The 11,502-nt window shown below is 37.4% G+C and overlaps 1 protein-coding gene across 1 annotated transcript in view; it reads left to right on the top strand.

Annotated features, from left to right (window-relative positions):
* Positions 1-11,502, top strand: part of Kcnq5 (potassium voltage-gated channel subfamily Q member 5) — a 596,471-nt gene that overhangs the window by 274,829 nt on the left and 310,140 nt on the right. The gene's annotated exons all lie outside the window — the stretch shown is intronic.

Below are 11,502 nucleotides of genomic sequence, written 5' to 3'. Positions count from 1 at the left end.
TCTCTGCCTCTCTGCCTCTCTGCCTCTCTGCCTCTGCCTCTGTCTCCTGAGTGCTGTGACTAAAGGCATGTACCACCACCTCCTAGCCAAGTTTTCTGTTATTTTCTGTCACGGGACCTGTGCAAGCTTCTCAGATAGCAGGGAGGAGGGTGTGGTAAGATATAATCTAATAGAGGTGAATAATGAAACTCAGGAAAGTGCCATCTTTGCAGGCAGTTGTCCTGCCATCCAAGAACTGACCTCCTGGTTTACTTACACATTTAAAGATATTAGACTTTTGGGAGGAAAGTCTACATGTAACAATTCTCATCACAAAGCTTCAGGGTTAGCTGTACGGAAGTTCCCTTGCAGAGTAGCAAAACACCTGTGATCTTTATATTAATAATGGATTCTATTTCCTGATAAACAGAGCTCAGAGCTAGAGTCTAGTGGAGGGATCTGTTATAAGCATAAGAATAGACTATTGGTGGAGGATCCAAAGTCCAGGGGCTTCTTGTAAGGATGTGTTCTAGTCACTGAGAAACACAGCTCTGAATATTGCCCTGAACAATTCTCAGAATGTTATTATGGGGGTTCAGGTAGAGGCTACCCTCTAATAGAATATGAAAGCTCACTAGACTGTCCATTTTACTCCAGCATTCCAAGTGAACATCATTCATATACTTCCTTTGAAGAAAATTGACCCATGGGATTGACAACCCTACTTTCTCAAATGCTTAATTTAAACTATGCTTCCTGCAATGTCCCACTCCTTATAATGTATGTACATATTTCTATCATAAATGCTGTTATGATATGGCTGCCAATTCCCTCATGATTACAATTTGATAAGTACATGTGGTTAGAATCAATTAGTAAAGAAATAGCAACTCATTGGAATTAAAGATTTATTTTAACTTTAATTACAAATTAAAATCTTAATTAATCTAATTAAAATTTTAATCTTTAATTACAAATTTAAGTACAAATCTCTGATGGTAGAAACTAGGGAAATGGTGCAAAAATATTATAAATTCTGTTTGCCATGTTCATCCAAAAAACCCAAATGAAAGCTCAAAAGCACTTTGTTAGTTCACTAAATTCAAATATTGAAATCTAGGGTGAAGCCAAAGAAACTATCATGGTTCCTCTAATTCTCTGAGTGGCTTCTCTCCACCTTTCTCACTCCTCCAAGTATGATAATATTCCTTACCTGACAGAATCTGGGATTGGCCAGACATTAATCTGTATGTAACATAACTAGAGCTTTGAAGAGATGAATGCATCATCTGTAGGAGTTAGATGGCTTTCCATTGCCAGAGTGAGAAACTCTTAACCATCAAACAGACTCAAAGGATAGCAGAACACCCACAAGCCATCCTCCAAGGAAGGGGGAGAGTCACATGGAAATGTCCTCGGTCTTCACAATTTTCAAAGGACGTTTGATGTGTAGAGGCAGATAGGTCTAGATGGATGATTAGATGACTAGATAGACAGAAAACACATGAATAAATTTAGAAAGAATTTGAATGTCACATTTATTCAATCAACAACTTTTGTTTTACCACATACTTTTTACCATTCCTTTCTAATTCTAAAAGAAATCTTTTCTGAACATGTCTGAATCATGCCTTCTGTGATATGCAGTTAAACTGTCTCTAAAGTTAAGTGTTCATGTTTTAAAATTTACTTCTTATTTAAAGTTGAAGCAGATTCATGGGCAACTTCTATATTAATGTCACTCACCATAATTTGCATTTCAAAATGACATTTGTCTGGAGAGAACACACAGGGTGAATTATAAGTAAAAAATAGATGGAATGCATGTACTGCATTTATGGACATTATCAGTCTCACAGAAACATGGCAATGACTGCCCTCAAGTAATAATCACAGCTGATGCTTGAAAGATTGATATATACCAGAAAGATCTTCTTATGCATGATGCTATTCCATCTTCTTAAAAATTCTACTACACTCATGTTCTGCCTTTCTGCAGAGTCGCATGTGGTAAGTGGTCAGACAACTGACAATTAATAAATCCAAGACTTTCACCTAAGCCAGTACAGCTACTTCACAATAGATTCCTTTCCCTCTAATTTGTTAGTAAACGTGAGCGGAATCTATACTCTAATAACCCTAACAAATTTTTCCTCAATATTACTTCCTCCATCGGTGTTCAGTTTATATAATCTATGATGATGAAACTGAGGTGACCTGCCTGAAAATTGATCTCTATGTTTTATGTTGAATTATTTTCATGAAAAGTTAAGAATTATAGCCGGGCAGTGGTGGCACACGCCTTTAATCCCAGCACTTGGGAGGCAGAGATGGGAGGATTTCTGAGTTCGAGGCCAGCCTGGTCTACAGAGTTAATTCCAGGACAGCCAAGGCTACACAGAGAGACCCTGTCTCAAAAACAAAAACAAAAGAATAAAAAAAGAATTATAGTGCTTACATATACCCTATAATCTGACAAGAGGGCCTCTATACTGAAACAAACAAATTTAGAAACATAGATGACGTTGGTGTTTAATGCTTCCAGAAATGGAAATTCATGCTCTAAAGATTAATGTGGCAGAGTATCTTGGCAGGGTGGAGCCAAGGTAAAACTCAGAGCTTGCACCATGCAATACACCTTATGTAAGAGATTTATTCGTGTGTACGGAGCCCACCTTGGTGCAAGAACATGAGAGAGAGACTGAGAGAGGCAGAGTAAAGGAGCAAGAGAGCAGTCTATGATGGCAGGGAACTTTTAAATCATAGAAGCTTCACATTTGACAACTGATGATAACATAGCAGCTGGGACTGAGTTGCTGAAGACAAGCTGGGGCTAACACACAGAATTCTTACAGATTCAAGTATCTCTATACTTACCTTTGTAGAATCACTGTACACTCACATTCTTTCCAGTAGAGAAGATATAATTTTCATTCTCAATAAACAGATTATAGTCATATCATTTTCCTATTCATGCTTTTCTCTGCTGCTTTTACATTATACAAGCTAAATGAACACATACCAATTTCCAGTGGTAACCAAGTTAAAAGATTTAGTCCTATTCTCTTATCAGCGCTTGCAAGGTATGTTCTTTCTTTATTTGGATTAAATAATAATTAATATCATTTAGAATTAATTATGTTGCACCTGCCATAACATTGCCCCAGATTCACAACAAAACAAACCCAAACCTTAGATTCTGCTAGGCAAACCAGTTACGAAGTTAACTGTACAGTCTGAGTGAGACTGCATTTGTTCTCATCAGAAAGCCTGCTCTGATCGAGTCCCCAAGCTTTTATGAGCAGGAAAAGATAGAAATGCTTACAGGGTATTTCTGCTTCCAGATTGCAAACGTGATTTATTACTGAGTGGAGTGGCCAGAACCATGGTTTTAACTGCTTAGGAAAGCCTACCCGTCCTTTCTCCTTAATCATGTTAGTAGCTTTCTTAGCATTCAATTACATTTACAGGACTCTCAAAAGGAACAGTGTTTTACTACATTAAAAATAATCAAGAAATTCTTTTTTTCTTCCTAAGTAATGGGATGACCTCAGGTCCTTCAGATGAGACACATATTAAAAGAGCAATTAAGTAGACACATACACACATTTTTACATTTTTCTCAACCAACCCGTGTATATGTAGCTGTGTGTGCATGTGTGTATATATATGTATATATGTCTGTATATGTATATATGTAGCTGTGGGTGCATGGGTGTGTGCATGTGTGTATATATATGCATGATATCTGAATATGTACATATGTATTTGTGTGTATATGTATAAATGTGTTTGTGTACATATGTTTTTATATGTATACACACATCATTTATTATTTTGTTGATATTAAGAGTTAATAAAAGAGAATATAACCATGGTAATGAGTAGAGCTTAAAAATATATAGACCTTAAAGTCAGTCTTGGGATGAAAGCTACTTAATAGAAAATAAACCTAAATTCAAATGGTATATTTAATGTATTAATTCTGACTAATATAATACTCTCAGCATTATAATCATAATTTATCATTTAAAATAAGAATACATAATACATAAGGACAGATATTCTAATAATACCAAAAATAATTTACCTCACTGTATTCATAGAAAAAAGAGGAATATCATGGTTTTTCTTTCATAGAGAACAAATTATAAATCTTATTATCAAATTATTAGCAAAGGTAGATAGACACTGTGTTACTTATTTATTGAGGAAAATTTGATAAAGTGACCTCACTTATCTCTGCAGAAGAATAAAAGTATATCAAATACCTTAGAGTCAAAAGGGCAGAAAATTGTAGGCAGAGTAAGAAATACTTTCATGAGCTTGGTAGACTATCAACTTAAGTATGAATTGTGAGTGATTTAATAATTGCACAAATGATACTTTTCCTAGGAAACTGATTTTCTTCTCAAAAGATGAAATTACCAGAATCAAACCAGAAATGTCTGTTCATTCTCAAGTCTAATAGGAAGTAATTCCGTGGGAAGGAAATGAAGCAGCCAGCCTTGGGTCAGCTGAGTAATAACATTACCGAGTGGCCACATCACCTCTGTTTCACAGAGCTCCAGTGTGTCAGCCTCCTTTTTTCCACTGTGCTGAAGAACCTAAGTCTAGCCCACTAATGAGCAGGATGCAAAATCCCCCATATAATGCATCACACTCCTCTCAAGCATCTGTATTTAAAAGATTACTGGAAAAGGTAAATTGACTATATACATAATATATAATAGAAAATCAAATTCCTACAAAAGAAGTGCTGTGCACACCTTATACAACCACCTTTAAATGCTGCTATGCACAATTCTTTTGGTTCTATTTCAAAAATAAAAATATTTAGGGAATCATGTGTTGGAATTCCCTGGGAATCTCTTAGAATATCTTCACTGATAGAAAGTCTTGGATAGAGTTGAATTTCATCTTTATAAGTTCTGCCAAAGACACTGAGAACCATATTTTATGGGTGAATTATTTAAAGTGATACAGCTCAAAACTCCATGAAGAGCCCATTTCAAAAGAATCATTGTAAAGTCAGAAATGGCTATACAGCCTTGGTTTTGCGATATACATGTATATGTATATATATCACATATATTATGATTCTGCCACCACTATTAATTTAACCTAGTATTGTTTTTTAAAGGTTTACCTTGCCTTTCCTCAACCATTTTTTGTGATTATAATTATGCCAGTACTCACAGTAACTGTCAAATAGTGTACCAGTCTATGTGACAAGAAAAGAACACCCTCCACTTTATAATGACTTTTCCTTTATGTTTGCAAGCATACATTAATTGTGCAAGGGGGGTGTATTTCTATGCTTGCATGCAAAATACAATGACCATACTAGTTTTTGCTGAAGTACTTAAAGTACTTAAGTACTTGTTCCTGTTCTCTCCATGAATAAAATCATTGATCTCCTTTCACTTTGGTTTGCATGGGGAAGATTTTTGTCCATATTGTAGTTTTCACTCCCAAATTTTACAGTTTAGCTTTGCGTTTTCTTGAAACAGCATGGTTCATCCACTTCATTTTGTTCCTTTCACTAGAAGAACTACCATGAATGTCAAGTTGCTCATATGTGAGGCATCATGGTATCTCCATCCGCAGGTTTTTTTTATTAAAGGAAAATTATGATTGTATAATTTTAATTGGTCAACAATCAAATTCATGGTTAACCTAAATGGAGAATATCTGGAGTTATGTCCACTTTACTATTTCTATTGGTCTCTTGGGTTCTGCAAGAGTATTTATTCAAGTAGTTTCTTGAGAGAGAGATTAATCGATTAGGAAAAAAAATATAATGGATAATATTATAGTCATCTATGTGCTTATTGGCCACAAACAATTTTCAACTTTTTGGTGCAACTGAGAATTTTTTAACAAGGGAAATAACTCAGATGAAATGTTAAGTCTTATGTTTACTTCTCTTCTGTATATTTCTTTTGAACTTTATACTATGTCTATGATTACACAAATATTTAGGAATCATCTGTCCTGACATTCTTCTTCTCTAATCAGCATAAGTTATTCTCTGTGACTTGCTCTTTCATGTGATCTATCGGTTTCAGTTTCTTCACGCCTTGAGAAGGTGCATGATTGTTTTGTATAGAAAATACCTGTAGGTAGCTATTGGTCTTTAAATATGAGTCACATTCAATTAATCTTATATTTTAAAGTCTGTGTTCCAAATTATTTCAAAATAAATCTAATACATTAGTGTTCAACAACAATATGAACTAACCAGTACCCCCAGACTCGTGTCTCTAGCTGCATATGTATCAGATGATGGCCTAGTCGGCCATCAGTGGAAAGAGAGACCCTTTGGTCTTGCAAACACTATATGCCTCAGTACAGGGGAACACCAGGGCCAAGAAGTGGGAGTCGGTGGGTGGGGGAGTAGGGTATGGAGGACTTTTGGGGAAGCATTGGAAATGTAAATGAAGAAAACACCTAATTAAAAAATACTGTAAATTTACATACAAGAACAAACAAACAAAAACATTATTGTTCAAAACTAGAAAATTTGTAAACTAATCAAATTTTAATGTTTCTTGTATAATATTTGTATTAGTATATCAATGTCATCCATGATTTAAAATACTTTAAAAATTTAGCAATCTCTCTTAAAATTGAAAATTTTTACATAGCTGACTCTAACATCTCAAAAACCTTAGGGGCAGACTTTCTAATTCACACAAGCACAACAAAATCTTCCTGGCTCTCAAATGTATCTTCCGCACAGCCAATCTAAATGAATAGCATTAATGAATTGTGTTGCCTTGAGCATTTTATCATTGATTTGAAAGTTACATTGTGTAATGAAGAGCTGCAGGCAGTTAAAGCTGCTGCGAAGAGTCATTACTCCCCAGGAATGAGACCCCTGATAAGTTATCCAGTGCCAAGTGGTCAGCTATAAACACATTGACATTTGTACAACACCAAACTGACTCAGACAGCTGTGTTTATATAGACATACAGACACATATATCTATGTAATGATAATTAAAGAAGAGGTCATGAGTTAGAAAAGGAGTGGGAAAGACAGGAGAGGAGCCAGAGGGAGAACAGAGAGAGGACTGGAGGCGGGTAATGATGTAAATATCGTAGTCATCTACTAGAGTCTATAAATTAATTAATTAATTAATTAATTGATTAATTGATAGTTAAATTAAATATTCCTTTGTATTTTGAGGCAACATATTAATGTCAGAGTCCTTTAAATGTCTCTCTTTCAAAACAGCACAATCATAAATTGATGAGATAAAGACAGATCATCCCTGAACTCTCACTGAATGCAGGCACTTTAACAGTGAGCATCCATGTCATGGCTCTATCTATTATCTCTCTTGTTTTTACTCCATCAAGTGTCAAAATGCTTGCTACTTAAGCAAATGACCACCAGACAATCCTACATCCAAATAAAGCTTATACTTTACACAATTAAGATATTCATGTTACCCTATACTGGGGCATATAAAGTTTGCAAGTCCAATGGGCCTCTCTTTCCAGTGATGGCTGACGGGAACGCCGGGGCCAAAAAGTGGGAATGGGTGGGTAGGGGAGTGGGGGAGGGTTTGGGGGACTTTTGGGATAGCATTGGAAATGTAAATGAGGAAAATACCTAATAAAAATGTTTTTAAAAAGATATTCGTGTTATTATAGAGTTAGAGTGTGATCCAGAGATTGGACTAAAGTAAGGCACATAGTTGACTTTCTTGAATAGCAGGACACAGAGTTGGGAGTGTGCATGTGTAAATCTGCTGCAGTGTCACGTGGTCTTTTGGGAGTGTTCTCATGGCCTATCTTGTGGCTTCTCCTAATTCATCTCCTATGAATGTATATACATAGGCATGCATGTATGTATATGTATATTTTTACTATGTATAAACGGTTTCCTCCATGTGTATGCTTTGCCTGCATGTTTGCATTATAACACATGTGCACCTGGTGCTTATGGCAGTTCAAAGAGTGTGAAGAAGTTCAGCCTCCAGAATTGTAGTTACAGATACTTGTGATCACAGTGTGGATGCTGGGAACTGAACCCATGTCCTCTGCCAGAGTAACAAAGGCTGTTCACCTCTGAGTCATCTCTCCAGCCCCCTATGAATATGTCTTAATTGTCACTCTTTGCCTTTCGCTTCTTGAAATTGAACTCACTTTGTAGTCCAGGCTGGCCTTGAACTCAGAAATCTGCCTGTCTCTGCCTCTTGAGTGCTGGGATTAAAGGTGTGTGCCACCAATGGTAATTAAAATACAATATATTTAGTTTTAAATTCATAATATATTTTTTCTGAAGTCACCAGTAAACTCCATAAATGCCATTGTTTCCATGTAGCTGTGAGCATCTATTTTGAGTAACATTTCTACACTCATGCTTTTGACGGGATCATTATTTTCTTTAGGGGTGCTATGTTATAACCTCAGAAAGCTTATGTTGCCTCAGGCAGTCCCTGTTCTAGCACAGTCCTAAGGCATCATTCTTCTTCCTGGTAACTATTCCTTCAAATAGAATCTTATTTTCCAGCCTCGTGGTAGACAATTTATTTCTCCCCTACAGTATTGAATCCTTGGAATACAGAGTCAAAAAACTAAACAGGAAGGGTACACATCTGATTGTTAATTGAGAGAATCTTAGGTAGGGTGGTATTTCTCTGTATAACTCTACATAGCTGAGAGAGACACTTTTTGAAATCCATATAATACATTTTTGTTAATTATTTTATTTATTTACATTTCAATGTTGTTCCACTTCCCAGTCTCCCCTCCCAAAACCCCCCACCCCACTTTTCCTCCCCTTTGCTTCTAAGAGGGATTTTACCCACCTGCTCATCTACTCATGTCCACCGCATTCCGCTAGCATCCCCCTTCTCTGGGGCATCAAGCCTACATAGAACTAAGTGCATCTCCTCCCACTGATAAGACAGTCCTCTGCTACATATGCAGTGGGAGCCACGGACCAGCTCGTGTATGTTCTGCAGCTGGAGCCATGCGTGGTTTAGTCTTTGAGGTGTACAGTAAGTCAATACTGTTGTTCTTCCTATGTGGATGCAATCCCCTTCAGCTCCTTCAGTCCTTCTCCTAACTCTTCCATTGGAGTCCCCAGGCTGTGTCCAGTGGTTGGCTGTATCTGCATCTCTTAGTCAGGTGCTAGCAGAGCCTTTCAGAGGACAGCCATACCAGGGTCCTGTCTGCAAGCACATCTTGGCATCAGCAATAGTATCAGGGTTTGGTATCCCTAGGTGGTGCAGTCTCTGGATGGTATTTCCTTCAGTCTCTGCTCTGTTTTTTGTCAGTGCTTTTCTTTTAGACAGGAACAATTCTAGGTTAAAATTTTTGAGATGGGTTGGTGGCCCATCTCTCCACTGGGAGCCATTTACTGGAGATGGTCTCTTCAGTTTCTATCTCCCCACTGTTGGGTATTTTGGCAAATGTCATCCTCATTGGGTCCTGGGAACTTATCACATCTCTGGCATCTGGGACTTTTGTGTTCATCACAGTCTTATTTATAAGAGCCAGAATCTGGAAACAACCCAGATGTCTCTCAATTGAAGAATGGACACAGAAATATGGTACATTTATACAATGGAATACAACTTAGCTATTAAAAATGAGGACCTCATGAATTTTGCAGGCATATGGATAGAATTAGAAAATATCTTCCTATATGAAGTAACACAGACTCAAAAGGACATTCATGGTATGTATTCACTGATAATTGGATACTAGTCCAAAAGCTTAGAATACCCATGATATAACTCACAGACCATATCAAGCTTAACAAGAAGGAAGGCCAAAGTGTGGATGCTTCAATGTCACTTAAAAGGGGGAACAAAATAATCATGGGAGGCAGAGGGAAGGCAGGACCTGGTTGAGAGAAGGGAAGGGAGGAAAAAAGGAGGGGGTAAGATTGGGTATGGAGGGAGACAGGAGAGAAATTCAGAGGGCCAGGAAAATGTAGAAATATGTAGCAGTGGGGGATGAGGAACAAGGGAGGGGGCACACTAGAAAGTCCCAGATGCATTTCTTATCATTTTTCCTGTAACTCCCCTTCTATTAAAAGTATGTTAAATTTTTTAGTATAATGTAAAATATCTTTCTCATCTCTTCTCCTTTCTCACATTCTTTTACCAGTCAGAATATGACACGTTAAGCTGTCATATTGAATGGTGTGATTATCTTCTTAACTTTTGCAAAATAAGCTACATTCCACTTAGACTTTGCAAGGGCCCCAGCTGCACATGAACCTCCTCTTTCTTCAAATGTATCCTAATTTTCCATCATTCTTAATGAACCATATACTTTCAAGATTTGTCCTTTTTTTTTTAATGCCTTGACTTTTGGAGACAGTCCTGCCATTGGGTGCTAGAATTTCTCTGTGATCTAAATCTGGAAGAATATTTATTATGTTATACATTGTATACTGGATATTGACAAATCATGTTTCAACATGGGTTGGCAACTTGCATTCCCACAAGAAGCATATGAAATCTCATGTTCTCATTCTTAGCAACACTTGATATTGTACAATATTTTGAGTTTTGTCACTTCTGATAACAAATAATCCCTTACTTTCTCCTCCTTTGCTTCTTCCACCTCTCCTTCTCCTGTTAATTATTGGAGAAAGCAAGGATTCTCTCTCAGCCTTCTTTTATTTTTTTTCTTTTTTTTATTAGATATTTTCTTTATTTGCATTTCAAATGTTATCCCCTTTTCTAGTTTCCCCTCCAAAAACCCCTATCCCCTCCTCCTCCCCTTGCTCCCCAACCCACCCACTCCCATTCCTGGTCCTGGCATTCCCCTTTACTGAGGCATAGAGCCTTCATAGACCAAGGACCTCTCCTCCCATTGATGACTGACTAGGCCATCCTCTGCTACAGATAATGCTAGAGCCACAAGTTCCACCATGTGTTTTCTTTGATTGGTGGTATAGTTCCAAGGAGCTCTGAGGGTACTGGTTAATTCATATTGATGTTCCTCCTATGGGGCTTCAGTACCCTTCAGCTCCCTGGGTATTTCTCTTGCTCCTTCATTGGGGACCTTGCACTCTGTCCAATGGATGTATGTGAGCATCCACTTCTGTAGTTGCCAGGCACTGGCAGAGCCACGCAGGAAGTGCTTGCTAACAGGAGCCTGATATAGCTGTCTCCTGAGAGGCTCAAACTTCTTTTATAAAGTAATCCCATTCATTCAACTTCACTCTAGTTACCTAATCATTTTCCAAAGCCCCACCTGTTGGGGCTTAGGAGTTCCCCAAGTAGAGGAGTCCTGCAAGGAAGGGCGCAAGCATCCCAACTATAGCAGAAAGTATTTACTGTTTGACACTTTGTCTTGTTCAGTTTTTCTTTCCTTCCTTCTCTCTTTCTTTCTCTCTCACTTTCTTTCTTTCTTTTTCCTTTTTTCTTCCTCTTTTCTTTTTTGTCTCTTTTGGCTATTTATAATAGCCAGAAGCTGGAAAGAACCCAGATGCCCCTCAACAGAGGAATGGATACAGAAAATATGGTACATTTACACAATGGAGTA

This window comes from Mus caroli, chromosome 1 (assembly GCF_900094665.2).
Source record: "Mus caroli chromosome 1, CAROLI_EIJ_v1.1, whole genome shotgun sequence".
Classification (NCBI taxonomy): Eukaryota; Metazoa; Chordata; class Mammalia; order Rodentia; family Muridae; genus Mus; species Mus caroli.
This window is presented reverse-complemented; position numbering and strand designations above follow the sequence as displayed.